This window comes from Manis pentadactyla, chromosome 11, assembly GCF_030020395.1.
Source record: "Manis pentadactyla isolate mManPen7 chromosome 11, mManPen7.hap1, whole genome shotgun sequence".
NCBI classification, from domain to species: Eukaryota; Metazoa; Chordata; class Mammalia; order Pholidota; family Manidae; genus Manis; species Manis pentadactyla.
The window spans coordinates 56,424,502-56,441,025 of record NC_080029.1 but is presented as its reverse complement, the minus strand read 5'-3'; positions in this window follow the sequence as shown (position 1 = coordinate 56,441,025).

Below are 16,524 nucleotides of genomic sequence, written 5' to 3'. Positions count from 1 at the left end.
ATTAAGTTACTAAAAGTAAGTCAGTATTTTTATCTTTTAATATGAATTAAAATTTAAATATTATTTGCCTTGCTTTTGACTGTGTATACCTCTTAAATATATAAACTACCAGACATAATCTTTAAATTAGTTTTTGGAATGGCAGTCAGGGTCTTGGAAAGTTAACAAAGGAAGTGATATTTGAGTAAATATAAGAATTATAACAGATAAAGCAAAGAGACAAGAGCATCTTGGGTAAGACTCTTGAAATTTTATTAGTGCATAGCAATTTGACAGAATATAAAGCAGTTCTTGCATATTGACAATAAACATGGTGGCTAGGCATTGAGGGAGTAGAGTCAATATTATAAGAATAGGAATGTAGACTGGGATCATATTGAGAAGGTTATGAATACTTGGGGACTTAGATTATATACTACAGTCAATAAGGAACCATAACATTTGAGTATGGACAGAAACTTTAACATCATTGTCTAGAAAGTTCATTTTTACATTGGTATATAGGAAGGATTGAATGGTGGGGATGGCCCAAGAAAGCAAAAATAATTTAAATAGCATGATCCTTATTTGCAGAGGAGAAAAGGAAAGGAAATCTAAGGGACATTGCTGAGATAATTTTGACAGAGCTCAACTCCCATTATATGGATGTTAAAAAATAATTAAAAATGACTTTGCTGTTCTAGGATGGTTGGCAAAGAAGAAAATCAATCCCTAATGTTACATATTGTGCATTTTGTATTGATAATGGTTCAGCCATCAATCACAACAGAAGACCTCTATATTTCTAGCAGAAGGGAAAGAAAGAAACTAGAGTATCCCACAGGAATTTTTCAAAGTTTTATACTGAAAAAGACAGGCATTACTTCCAATATACTTCCTTGACCAGAAACAATCAATTGGCCCCACTTAATTAATTGTAAGGGGAACTGAGAAGTTTACTTTCTGCTTAGGAAGAAAAGCAGACCCAGATATTTGTGATCATTAATAAAGTTGGCTAAAAACCAAGTTTTTTTTCGTAAAGAGAAAAAAGTGTGCTGAAATACACAAGACACCATGACAGTTTTAATTTAAACATTATTTGAAAATAATATCAAGCACTCTTAATGAAGGCTGTACTATGGGAACTATAAAATGAGAAAGAATGAGTCACAAAAAGACATATGCATATACATGAACATACATATACCCACATACTTAGCATGTGAATATATACACATATAATGACTTATATATAATGAACTGCATGATAGATAGATATACTGGAAACCTATCCAGAAAAAAAAAGGGGGTTTGTAGAAAAGTAGTAAGGACTGATATTAGCAGTATTTCAATCACTGAATCTCAAGGTCAGATGTCAATAGTGTGGGTTGCCTTCAGTTACTTTCTAGGGGTTCTACATTTTCCTTAGAGGGTGTGTTTTCTGTTTGCAAATACAGCCTTTTTTTTTCTGCACATATTTTGCATATTTGTTCTGGAATTTTCACAGTGTATCTGATAAGTTGTTAAACCATATTCTATATTCAATATCATTTGTGGTGATCTAAGATATAAAGAAAAAATTAGAAATCTATCATCTATCTATCTATTGCTATGTTCTACTATCTTTTTTTAGTATTTATGAATCAGGGAGTGGGGAGTAAGTCATTCTTTCTTACTTTGCTACCTTACCTAGAAGTCCATTTGCCATTTTTTATGGTAATTTGTTTAAAACATTTTTACAATTTATAAAATGTAATAAAAGTGTTTTAAAAATTATATCAATTTTTTGGGACTGCATTTGTTTAATCATCAGTGTATTTTGAATATCCAGATTTTATATAAATATCTCAATTAACATTATAGTTTAAAACGTATAAATCTTTTTGTTTCCACATATTGGTGAATGTCTACAGTAGATTCTAGAGATTAAAAATAGTTAGATATATATTGCCAAGGTGTTTAGAAGTAAATTTAATTCTATCATTATGTGAAGTTGCTAGTTTCCATCTTCCCTAATACTATTTTGATTTTCTTTAAATTCTAAATTTAGTATTTTTGAATCTGAATATTTTCATTTAATTTCCTTCATTAAAAATACAATTTTCCCTTATTTTTTACTAACTTTTTATTTTTATTTTTTTGAGAATTAACTGTTTCCATCTTCAGCCAACTTTTTTTGACATAAGATTTGTTTCATATCATACTTGTTTTGTCGTAGTTTTTAATTTTTTCCCAAACACTGCTTCCTTTTCATATTCTTGATAACATATTTAGATGTTCAAAAGATAAGTTTTACTACATGCATGTAAACACACATACACACACATTTTGCTGTATGATGTTAGAACCATTTCCCCATTATATCCATTTCACATTTTTTCTGATATTTTGTTGTCTAAAAGATGGCACCATTATGTTCCTAAACTTTTTCATCCTTTCCTTTAATTATTAGCTGTGGACTTGGGAAAAATTACTTATACTATCTATGCTTTAGTGTATCATAAATAAGAGATCCTACTTTTCCTACCATATGGGGTATGTAAAATGATTTGATACATATAAAATACTTAGCACAATGCCCGTAAGAGAGTAAGTGCTATGTGTATTTGTTACCATCACTTATATCACTTATATTACATCCATTACTTTCATGCTTACAAATGTTTCTTGGTTCAAACTACTAAATTATAAGAATTTTTTACATTCATGTTTCACGCTAAAACTCTGACAACTTCTTTGACTTTCTAGACATTATCCTTTAAAAATAAAGCCGTAAAATAGATTGCTGCCATAATTTCTTAACTATGATAATAGCAATAGCATCTCTTCAGTGTAAATTTTCTATAATTAACCTGTTTGTAAAGCATATAAAGTGACACTGATTAACATAACTTATTTTCTGGGAGAATTGTGACCTATTTAAAAAGTAATAATAAAATACTTTCATTTATTATTTGAAGGAAGAATTTGACATTTGATTGGTTTTGCACAGTGATTTTGAAAGAACACTCTCAAAATAAGCAGTTACACAAAAATATAGAAGGAAAGACTGTATTTATATAAATATATGTCTATTTTAAAGAGTAAATTACAGAAGTTGAATACAGAAATAAACTGAAATACAGACATAAGATGAATTTTAATAATTTCTAGATAAAGAGAATAAAAGAACTTAAGTATCTATGCACATATCCACTTCGCCATGAATCAAAGAGAAACATGGTGTCATACATAGGGGTGTATATAAGGAATAAATCTCTTTGGTTGTTAATTTAAAACATATAAAATTATGTATTTAGAAAATTGTTAATGACATTTTAAAATTTAATGTATTGCTCTTTTCAGAAGTTAAAACTATGTCTTGCCTTTCTGCTTCCTATGATTCAGTCCTTCATTTTTACGTAGTTTATGGCAATGACAGCACAGACCCCTGAATTTTCCTCTATTCTATTTCTAGCTCTATGGAATGATAGAATATATAATTGAGAAAATGACTGCCAAACTGTTTTGTAGCTAGATTTGATCACATGATGACAAGATGTTGAACAATAGGATGAAAGAAAAATAGCATGCACAAGTTTCCATCGACTTTCTTAAGTACTAATTGGCACTCACAGTTTTCTGTCTATTGCTTTGTTCCTTCCTCTCTTCTGGGGCCTGAAACAGATGTAAACGTTTTGGACATTGGTGATATTTTCCACATGCTAACAATGGCTGTGAAGTAAGTTGGATGAAACCTGAATCTCTGAGAACTTTGAAAACAGCACTAATACCAGCCTTGGATTACCTTTATAAAGAAATATATCATGGAAGACAAATCAATGTCTCTTTAAAGCAATAATTTGATTTACTGTTAACCATAACCAATTCTAAATTAACTAATACATTAAACATATTCATAATTTGATTCAACTCTATATAGCAGTAACACTCCAAGACAAATATTTTATATACTCTATATATTTTAGTCTTTTTTTGTAGATGGCTTGCGGCCATGAGCTTAGCTGTGACCAATGGTCTCTGGGTTGAAGTGGTATGTTTGCGCCTCATCCTTTGCCCTTCTCTCTGACACACTGTCTTTAGGGGACAAATGTTCCACACAACCAAGTGATAAATCAAGGAGGATCTCACAAATTTTATGGGCATTATGAGAGTAAGACATAAATATATATTGACATAAGCCATTGTTATTGGGGAGGAATGACTCTTCTGCTAATTGACTTAAATGTATTTGTTTAATTTCCTGATTTTATTCAGGAAACTCAACTCATTCATATAAGATATTACTAAAGGTCAGAAGATAGTCAAACCCTGAATGTTTTCAACAATGTATTCTAATACTGCAGAAATAGTCAACATGTGTTGCCACTGCACAGGATCACAGAAAATAATCACAGTCTATTACTACACTACATAATTATGACTGCCAAAGTTCTAATCTGATGAAGTGACATCAATGTTTGCTGCTCCACATCTACAGATTAGCCAGTTTTCCTGTTACTCCTTCTTTATTTGAAAACTGAGCTCCAAGTATGAAATTCTAATAGCAAGGAGTATTTGGATGCTAGGAATCCAAATAAGCAATATATATTAAAGTTGCTTGTATTTTATTAAAAATGCTAGTAGTAAAGTAGTAAGGTATCTTCATCTGGGGCAGGCCTTTTTTTTGCTTTGGTCTTCATCATCTTTATTTGTAAACTCTTCCTTGCATGTTTATAGCCACTGTCACTACATGCCTTCTCGTTTACTTCTAGAGAAAGATAAAATCTATTGATTTCCAGAATTATTAAGCAAGAATTCATATTCACTCCTTGCATTACCCATCACCCAATCTGACAAAGAGATGCCATGATTTTTTTGTTTTAGACATATATTTCCTGTCCATCCCAATCCACTTTGAAAAGAAGCTGTGATTATCCTGATTGGTTTACACTAGTGTTTCTCATTCTATGTGCTTTTAGCAGCTGAAGTGGTACATTTCAGGACATTTACCATCTCTGGTCTGTGGACTTTGAATATCACTAGCAATATTCAGTCACTGTGAAATCAAAGATGGATGAAATTTCTAATCATCTTCAAGGACTAGGATAGGCTGTATAATTTTCAGGATCCATTGCAAGATGAAAATACAGGCTTATTGTTAAATATCATTAAAAATTTCAAGATGGTAACAACAGAGCATTAAACTAAGAATGGCCTCTTCTAAGCAAGGGACCCTGTGTAACTGCACAGATCAGACACCCGCACAGTTCCCTACCTAGGGAGTGGTAGAGAATGGTGAAGAATTGCCTACATCAAGAGTTACTGTGTTAGAAACCTCAGGGCCTAGCTTCAAATCAATGGTATGGCTCAATATAATCTAAGACTTTAAACTTTTATAATATAGGTGGACTAAATTGATGTTAGGATGGCAAAAAAATATATCCAATGAACATGTTTTTCATCTCATTTTACTTTGATTTGAATATAAATACTTATATGTTTGACTATGAAACATATCCACCATTCGTAAAAAATTTAAGGAACTAGTTGATCATTTCAGATACTTAATATGAGGTATTTTCTTGAAGCAAGTAACCATAAGATGTGACTTCACAAAGTATACTTCTCTAAGTGTATAAGGTAATACACTAAGAGAAAACAGAAAAGGAAGGAAAAGAGAATATAGAAAACTGAAGAAAAGGAAAAAAATGTATTCTTTCCTGAGTGGTAAACTGCAATAATAGCAATATTTGTAGATTTGTTCATTTAGAATAAAATGCAATTTAAAAGCATAGCTATATTCTGATATGGTATAAGGATTGACCCTTTTCTAATTAATTGTATAAATACTTTCAAGCTGAATAAACTACAAAGGAGTATTTATCTCCATTAATTTATAGCTATAATTGTTTTATCCTTTTGACTATTTGACTCCTTGAAATAAAAGTAGAGTTTCTTGATAAGAAAGTTACTTATAAGAAAGGCAAACTGACTTCTAAAGTGACAAGTATACTTCAGGGATACTGAAATATAATTATTGCAATATTTAAATGAGATATTAACTTCACACTTCTCAGTGGAAATATTGAATACATTGAATAAGCTCACATACAGGAATAAAAACAAGGAATCCCTGGAAAAAGTTAAACATCTAATATATTAATTTCAATTAATTTTGAGTTAGTAAATTGAGTATTTTGAAATATATGCAAAGAAGAATGGAAGAAAATCACAAGAAATGAAGGAATAAACACCTATTTAATATAGAGACTTTCCAGGGACCAGAAAGAATATGAAATAATTCAATTCAAGATAGGTTTGAATGGAATTAATTAATTCAGCAACAAATTATTAATCAGTTAGTATAAAATTTCTTTTTGGAGATGATACAGTCTATGACTATGAATTATACAGTAGCTCTGATTCTGTAAGTTTAGCCTCATGTCATCAGCAAATAAAAACACTGTATTTCAGGAAAGGATGTAAAATTATAAGAGGCAAAATTATATAGTTATTAGTCTCTTAAGGCAAAGGTGTAAAATAAATTCAATAAAGATTCTGATATTTAATAATAACTTTTATTAATGAAAACTATTATATCATAGTACATACTTCATGTATGAGTCTTTCATGTATAAGTAAAATAGCAGTATAAAAATTACTGAAAACTACCCTGTGTTCAAATTGTTTTTTATAAATACTTCTTGAAATGAGAAAAACAGTTATTGGGGATTTCAAATCATTTGTTATTTAATAATTTTCACAAAAAAATGTATTTAATTAACCTTATCTATTTTAAGGGCTAGAGAAGTATTCCTTACTCTTCAAATTTAGGTTCCTTTTCAGTTGAATATTGTTTCAATTAACTCATTAAAACCTTTAATTTACTCAATCATTCAAGAAAAGTGAGAACACTCTACACATGAGGCCCCATTTAGATACTGCAGTTATGATGAGAATGTAACATGCTCACTGCTCACATAGATTTCCCAGTATGTGGAATATTTTACCTATGTTTCAGAGGCAATGCAAATAAAGTTATTTTGTGGACAGTTTTTAGGGGAGTCTAGCTTTTAAATCCTTACTGTGAATATTCAAGAAGAATTTAAAGTCTCATGTCTAATATTTTCTCAAGTCATTCCCCTACATATTTGAGTTTAATCAAGTAAAACAAAAAACAAAAGCATTAGTGAGAATATGTCCCAAATTCTCAGCTTTCTATATGACTAGGCTTTGACTGGTGATGGAAAAACAGACGAAATCAACCAGTGTACTCCTGGACAGGAACAACTGCTCCCTTGTAATATTTAAAATACAAATATTATCATGGAGATGGCTTATTCAGATATGTACTCAAAACTTACTATCTTAGTAGATACCTAGATGGGTAAACATGAGCAAAACTGTGACAGAGTTTATCCTTGGTCCTGAATCTTGAGAAAAATACAGAAAGGAGAAGAAATGGAGAGAGAGAAAATCACCTATGAAAATGTTCTGATAAATAAAATTGATCTGCTAGATCAATGTTGTCTAAGGTGAAGTGCTCAAGATGATTCACAAGGAAACAGGAGTAAAATGTTAGAGGTTCTATGTATATTTATCTTTTTACATGAGATTAGAAATGTAATAAATTTATAAGTAATTATCACATTAAGTGATAGTCTCACATGGTTCCATGGTAGCTCTAATATTTAAAATGATGTAAAAATAGAGTAAAAGTAAAAGATCTATAAGCAGGACAATGTAGTGGAAACTTGACCTTGTTTCTTTGCTTTTCATGAGACTACCTAAATTGGCTATAGTTTCTGTTATCTAGAATACTTACTTTTTCTCTCATACAGTAGATTAATAGAATAAAAATATTTCTGTTTAGAAACTGAGGTCCGAATTAATGATGACACTGGCACAAGGGGAAAAATGACAAAGATAAAAAATAACAAAATAACAGAGCTACTATTACTCCTTAATGTGTTCTCAGCCATCTTATGGGATAAAAATAATTGCACCTACACTGAGCTTTCAAAAATGTGAGATAAAGCATTTAACGTTGTCAAAAAGATTATTTGAAATGTGGATTTACGTTAATCTACTATTGTTAACCATGACTTAATACTCTAAGCATGCACAGCATCTTGATATTTTAGCTAAAGATGATATGAAGTTAATAGTGTTATCATGATATTTAAAACGGTCCTTTTAAAAATTTACATATTGAAGTTATAAAGTATAATTATAAAATGAACATTTGGACAACACCAATAAACCCAACAACTGGAATTCTATGTATTTTCCCTCATTACTCTACCCTTCAATTCCCCAAAACTCATGAATTAACTACTACCCTGAATGATGTGAATAACTCATGATCTATTTTTTATATTCATCTATTAGCTCATCCTTAAACAATGTTTGTTTTCTTGTTTTTTGAACTCTGCATAATGTATGAAGTCACTGATAATGTTCTCCTCTCTTGACATTATGTTCTTGAAAAATATTTGTTGACTCAGATAGCTACAGTCCATTTTCTTTGAGTGTTATATGAAATTTCAATTTGTTAAAATACCAACATTTAGTTAACCATTGTGACCTAACTAGGCATTTTATTTACTTAAATCTCTCTTTTCAGTGATTGTAGGAGACCTTTGTGAGTTCAGAGTATGAATCTGTTTACATCTTGAAATATATCTTTTTCTAATTTGTAGTTTGTCCTTTATCACTCTTCAGTTGCTCTCTGATGAGCAGAAATTACTAATTTCAATGTAGATGAATTTAAATTTATTTTACTTTATAGATAATGTATTTCATTGTTTATTTAAATAGCTGTCCCTACCTGAAGATAACATGTTCATTCTTCTTTATCATCTATCAAAAAATGTAAAATTTTCACCTTGAGTTTTAATTCTTTAAATTATATAAACAAATTTTTTACTTAGTCTTCAGGCAAGATCCTATATGATAAACTAATTACCCCAGCAATATTTACTGACTATTCAACTCTACCAAATGAATTGTAATATATACATCATAAAGTTCTAGTAAATATTAATCCCTGCTTTGTTTGTTCTCTGTTCTATTAAATTGGTAAATCTGCCTTTGTGTAAATCCACTAATTCTGCCATATTTTAGTGAGCCTTGATGTAGCAGTTCCTACAAAAATTTCTCCAAACTACTGATCTCCCTCAGATGCATTTTAACTTACCTTGAGTCATATTTAACATTCAGATTCTAGTGACTAGAAAAAATAGTTTGGTATATATTGGTAAGACTGCACTAAAACTACTGATCAACTTGGGAGGAATTGGCAAACTTCATAATTTTGAGATTCTAGCAATAAAAATTACCCAAGTCTATGTATTTATTACTTAAGCAAAGGTTTTGCAGATTTGTCAGATTACTTATAACCTCATTGCATTTTGTTCTACAATAAATGAGGTCTTCTTCAAATTTATAAATGTATATAATAGCATGATAAATTGATTCAAAATAATGTATACAGTTAAGTGTATATTTAATTTTATAAGAAACTGACTATTGTTTTTCAAAGTTTCTGTACCATTTTGCATTTCAAAAAGCAATGTAAGAGAGTTCAAGTTGCTTTTATCCTCAAAAGCAATTAATATTTCAGTCATTTAAAAAGTATGTGTAGTGATATTTTATTGTTTTACTTACTATTTTGCTAATGACTAACATGTTGATCACCTATACTTGTGCTTATTTTTCACATATATACAAAAAATACATACATGTATTTTTTTGTTGACAACTACATTCAAACCGTTTGCCTTTTTTAAAAAAATCGGGTTGCTCACATTGATTTGTGAGGGTTCTTTATATATTCTTGATTTTATGTTTTTAGTAGTTTATTGTTAAGTTAAATAATTGGCCATCTCCTCCTAAGTATTTACTGAAAAGAAATTAAACCTTATATGCACATAAAAACATGTAATAATATAATGATAGTCTTGGTGTATAATTTATAAAACTGGACATAATCCAAATGTTTTTCACCTGTTGAATGAACAAACAGTAATAAAGTCTTACAATGGAATTTATTTAGCAATAAAAAGGAATAAACTACCAATACATCATGCATGAACCTTAAAAGCATTTTTGTTAAATGAAAGAATCCAGATTTGTAAAGCTACATACTATACAGTTTTATTTATAAGACCTTCTGAAACAGGCAAAATAACAGGGGTTAAAACATAGATGAGTGTTTTCCAGAGTTTGGAAACTGGGGAGGATACTGATTACAAAGGGGCATGAGTTAATTTTTGTAAATGATGGAAGGTACTAATATTTTTTGTTTTTGGACTGTTTGTTATTGGACTGTATATGCTTGTTAAAACTCAAGAGTGTGCAGTAAAAGGGAGAGTTTTATCACAGGTAGATTATAATTCAATAAACCAGACCAAGAACAAAACAAAGTACCTGTATATTTGTCAGTCTCTGTGTTCTTTCCACTCTATTATATTGATTTGTTTGCTGCTGTACCAGTACCAAACCATGTAAATCACAGTAGCTTTATAGTAAGTCTGGATACGCAGTAATTTAAATCTCTGTAACTGTTCTTCTTTTCTAGAAGTCTGTAATATTTTATTATTTGCATTTCTGTTTTTATGTTTTAAGAAGTCCAATTATTTATGCAACAAATTCCTTAGGCTGTGTCCTAATATATTTTTTAAATCCATCCTTAATTCTGCCTTTCTTCTTCATTTTTCTCATCCCTATCATCTTTTTTTCTCACTATGCTTGCTCTGGTGTCTATTCTTCCTGTGTGCCTTATAATCTAACCATTTATAAAACGGTTTTGTCTTTTTCTTCCATCATTATCCTAAAGTCTGCTATTTCACGAGTGTGGCATTGTCAACTATTGTTTGGCTATCATCTTGGGTTCCTGTGTCTGTTCTATGGACTTTCTTATATCTGTGGATGCTTCATAAGTTTGTTGGTTTTAACCTCATAGTGGAAATTTGATTACAATTTTCATCAGCTTGTGTCATTTGCTTGGTGTTTTCTTTATTTTTTACAGATATAATTTATCCTCTCGGGAGGATAGTTCAGGTCTGTGAAAGATGGTTCAGGTCTGTCTTCCAGCCTTTTTAGCTCAAGAATTCCCTCCATTGTGGTTACACTTACGGATTTTTTTTTTTAATATACATTATACCTCTCATTGGCCACACCTTTTATGCTTATGAAAATCTAACCTTGTTCCAAATGGCTTCTCTCAGAAGGCCTGTACTACATCTTTACCAGCTGTTGCCACAAAGAGACATAACTATCCTCTGGCCTCTAAAGTGATGACTTTAAAGTGATGACTGGGTACTCAATGGAACCTTATATCCCTTCTTCCTCAACATCTCCAAGTGCTTGGCTCTTCGTTTAATGTAATTCCTGCTCAATGTAATTCCTGTAGCTGGGGGAGACTTCTTCTGGGAGGGTATATTTTCTGGTATTTTAGTAATCTACTCTCAATAGGTTCTATCTCAAGCCACCATTCCTCTATGTTCTTTCTATTAAAAATCTCTACAGTGATTACATATATAGCTCTGCTATATTAAACTACTGCTATTATTAAACAGCAGCCTACTATGGTTTTGGAGGGATTCATTATTATTCATTTTTTTAATTCCATAGTTTTATTTTTACTTTTTAAGTTCATTAAAAATTGTGCAGTTTTTCCACATTCTTTTATTTTTTTGTGAGTGGATTCTACGAGAGGTGGGGAAATTAAGCTGTTATCATATTTCTATAGGAATTCCAAAGTAAATAAATTAGAAAAGAGCATTCCTTTCTCTTTATATTTAGTTATGTTTATATGTAAGTTAATGAAGAATATGTCAAGAGAAGAAAATATTTTCAGTTGAAATTATCACCAATTATGCCCATGAAAAATATTTCTGTTGATTTTTTTCAGGTCATATGAAATTTCATTTTGTTAAAATACCACAATTTATCTATTTTCCCTTAACTGGGCACTTTATAAGTACAGAGATAAGGGGCTAGGTTACAAAGGATTCCAAGGCTATTGTAAGGTTTTGGCTTTTCTTTGGTAAGTAAGAAATAAGAAGCTATTGATAGCTGAAAGGGATAGGTGTATGAAAAGCCTGTGGTTTTAAAAATAATATTCTGGCTATAGTTAAAGAAATAGGCTGGGGTAGGAAAGGGCAGGACAAGGAAAATCCTTTAGGAAAATGTTGCCATAATTAAAAGTGGGGCTTGATTACAAAGACATGGACCAGGATGATCTTCTGTTAAAACAGTAGGATTGTTGATTTTTCTTTTCAATAAACACTTAGATAATTTGCTGTGCAACCAGCTGTGGGCATGGGAAAACAAAGATTAATGGTAATTTCTATTTTCTGGACCTCAGGAAAATGAAGGATAGGGAAGATTACTGAAGAAGTGATTGGTATTAAACTAAAGGATAGAATGTAATGCTCACAGTTTAAATTTGAAACAGATCAAACTTCTAAGAATTGATTTAAGAAGGTGGTTAGATATTTTGATCTGGGTTCATCGAAGAATTGGAAGCTAAAGAAATAAATTTGGTAATTTCCAGTGTCAATCATTATTGAACAAATTTGGTCAGTAAGAAATGAATAATAGAAAAATTTAAGGACTGAACCCTGGGATTTGCCAATATCTCTCTTAGTGGGAAATTCTGACTGTAAACATTCAATAAGAGTATTAAAAAATTATCTAAAAATAAAATTACACAAAAATAAGAGATATCAATTATTACCTTTAGAAGGGAAATATGAGGTATTGATTAAAATTTCTAGCAGTACAAACTTAAACAATTATAAAATAAATTACTGTTACTCAAAACAAAAGAACTGATATTGACTCCCTACTTGTAAAAATATTAACGTCAGAGAACAAACATACTTAATAGAATAAACTGCAACTGGTAAATGTGGAACTACTCACCAAAATAAATATTAATTTTTAAAAATTTGTAATTTTATTGACATTTGATTTTCCCATGTGCTAAAACATAAGAGAATTTTTCATGATATAAATCTTGGAAAGGATAAAAAATATCAAAGTAATGACCTTATAAAATGGAACTTTTTAAATTTGAGAGATGATATGAAGTAAATCTCTTTGGAAAGAAATCTAAAACCAAAGGTTATGAAGCAGATTATTTGAGATAGGAATAGATCCAAGACTCAATTCAGACTTCAAGAAAACATAGAAGGCACAATAATTTTTTCTATAATATAACCTTGAGGAAATTTATTTTTGTACTTTTTGATGTATGCTTTTAAGTTTTAATAGTATTTGTGCTTCATCTACATATAGGCAGAAATATTTAATTTTCCATAGTAATAGGGTACTTCTTATATTTTTATAAGCATTTTAGGGTTTAAAATAAGAATTCAATTTGAGTTAGCATATTTTTAAAATGAAGCCAGATGGTTGGATAACAAATATTAAAGTGAAATTTATGCTGACTACCTAAACAAGAAAATGAAGTGCGTTTATGTAATTTTACATATTAATGTAAATTTATGTATTTTTAAATAAAGTTACAAATATTTACAACGAATCTTACTTATTAATAAACAAGGATAACCTGAAAATTTTTAATTGGCTTTCTACTCTGGTATTGTTGACATACTCTGGCACTTACTACTAGATGACTCACACATACAGAATGACACCATAAATACAAATCAACTGCCTGGAGGCACTGATTTATGTAGAATATTACATTTTTGGTTGTAATGTGACTTTTTCAAAATTAAATTACTTTAAAAAAAAGAAATACACATAATAAAGCAGTGGTTTAACCTGTATCCCATATAACTCCATGAACTGAAATGAAATAAGGGTCCCTTTTTATTATCTTTCATGTTGTATTGCTCAGCCCCTAAAACTGGTGACATTTCTTCTGTTCACTTCAGTATTTTTCAAATTCCATCTTTGATTTAAGTAAAGTTTAATTACTGTGAAAACTCTTTACAGCATAGTCTGGAGCCTATCTCAGTGAGGTTTTAGAACTCAGCTCCTATAATTAGTTTAAACCCATCACTATTAGTCTGTACATCTCTATATACAAACACAAAATTCTCTACCTCTGACGATCATTCACCCACCAAAAAAAAAAAAAAAGTAATTGTATGTGTTCAACAGATATACCAATAGTATTTTATATATTTTCATGATCTCTTCCCAATCACTGATATTCTTTAAATTTGTTTATATCTGCTTTGACTTTGTAATGAGAACATAAAGGATGAAACAGAAACTCTGATATGCACCTTCCCTTATTCTCAGTCTATGGAACCACATACATTTAGCTGTATTTATTCATATTTATTTATGTACTAAGCTTTGACACAGTTCTTTATAACAACCAGTTAATCAACATGTATATTATAATTAATATTCCTCAACCTCTCACAGGAATTAACTAAAAAACAGCAATAACAACAAAAACAAAAAAAATCCTGAAAGGACTAACTCATCTGGGCAACTGTTTGCAGAGTTTAGCATCACTACTACTCCAAACAGAAGACAGTTTTCAACAGTCTAAAGATAAATAGAAATGGGGATTGATAAGTTATCAAGTCATTTTTATGAAAACAGCAACATTGTAAGAGCAAGAAACATTGGAAACCATGTAACATCTATCAGTTAAAGAGTGTTTTAATGCATTATGGTGCATTCAATGAACAAAAGTGTAAGTAAGCAACGAGTTAACTGTTTTATCTTTCAAATCTATCCTAAATTAATATAGTGTCTATAATCTACTCTGAATCTATTAAAGAGATTATTCCAGATGGTAGTGAGAAATCAAACATTTATTATACAAGAGCAATACCATCTACAGAATAGACCTTCTGTAAACAAGTTAACAAAAGAATCCTTTGTTGTCATTATTGATGTTCATAAGATTCATATCTATAATCATGGTTATACTTTTAAAATACATACAATTTCTTAACTCTTCTAAGGATGGCTATAACCATAATTAAATTATGGCATATAACACATGGGTATCTTGTTCAGTATTTATAACAACACTCTTCTTGACAACTCTGCAAAGGCATTATCATGTCCTAATACCAATGGCCATCTGCTACTGCAGATGCCAGGTTATGGTCTATTGGCAGTTTTGATGGTAGCAGAACTGAGCTATTTCTTTGTTAGGGGCAATGCAAAATGCATATATTTGGTCCCTCCAAATATAATTCCAGTAACTTGGCTTGTGTCATAAAGGTTTATAGTGCAGATGGGCCAGTGTAGCAAATCCACATTCATCAAATGCAAGAATGTGTAAGAATAGAAAATCCCTACCTTCAGGGCTAGAGCTTTGAGTTGTCTGAAGACAACAGGGTGCAAGAGAATAAAATGTGTTCCACAATCCCTGGTCTGACATTTCATCAATCTAACAAGCCCTGACTCACATTACTTCTCTGACTCCAATTTCCATGCCTTCTCCTAGTATTATGTAATGCTGTCTCCCATTATTTTGGTCGTTGAATTAATTGTTGAGCTCATGACCAGCTCTGCTCCCATTTCACCCATGGTAGACTCTGGGATCCTACTAATTTCCTCTCCATTACATAACTGAATATTTTTTTCTTTTTTCGTTTTTGGCCTTTAAACTCTCCTATCAGCCTTGATGTCTTCAAATATTCTTGATACAGTGTGTTCTGGTGTGGTGAACATTGCAGGCTAGAGAGTCATAAATGTGTTTAAATAAGAACTCCATCATTCACAAGCTGTATAATCTTAAGAGTTAATTAACATACCTTTCAGTTTCAGAATCCAGAAAGTATCTATATGGGAATGCCTTCATATAGATTTGTTATAAAAATTAGATTATCAATTTAAAATGCTTAACATAGAGATAATTATCATATATGTGTTAACATTGTTAACCCTAAACGTTTTCCTTCCAAGGTAATTTAAATTTGAAATATCATATGATCTACAGTTGGTATAGCCATTGTTTCACTTTATATACACTCAATCCTTATTATTTGTGGATTCCATATTTGTGAATTTGTCATTTATTTGTAGCTCCAAAATAAATACTTGTGACATTTTCACGGTCACTTGCATATCTGTGCAGATCCTCAAAAACTGAGTTGCTCAATGTCCAAGTTTCCAGCTGAAGTTTAATAAGACAACACTGTCTTTTTGATTAAGCTCTCATGCTGTAAACTAGTGTCCTTTCTGTAATGTGTTAGTGCCATATTTTGTGCTTTTTTTGATGATTCTACTGTTTATAATGGCTCCCAAGTACAGTGTTGAAGTGCTCTGATGTTCCCAAACACAAGTGTGCCTTATCAAATAAAGTGTTAGACAAGCTCCGTTCAGGCATGAGTTATAGTGCTTTTAGCAGAGAGTCTGATGCTAATGAACCAATAATGTGCAGACTCAGAAAAAGGAGAAGAAAATTCACAAATCTACATGTTAAATCTACTCTATAAGGTGCTAAAGTCATATTATTGTACATGATGAAACTCTGGAAAAGATAGAAAATCTGTTAAATTTGATAATTCAAGAAATAATAACTATAAAAAAAGTGTACTGAGAGCATTG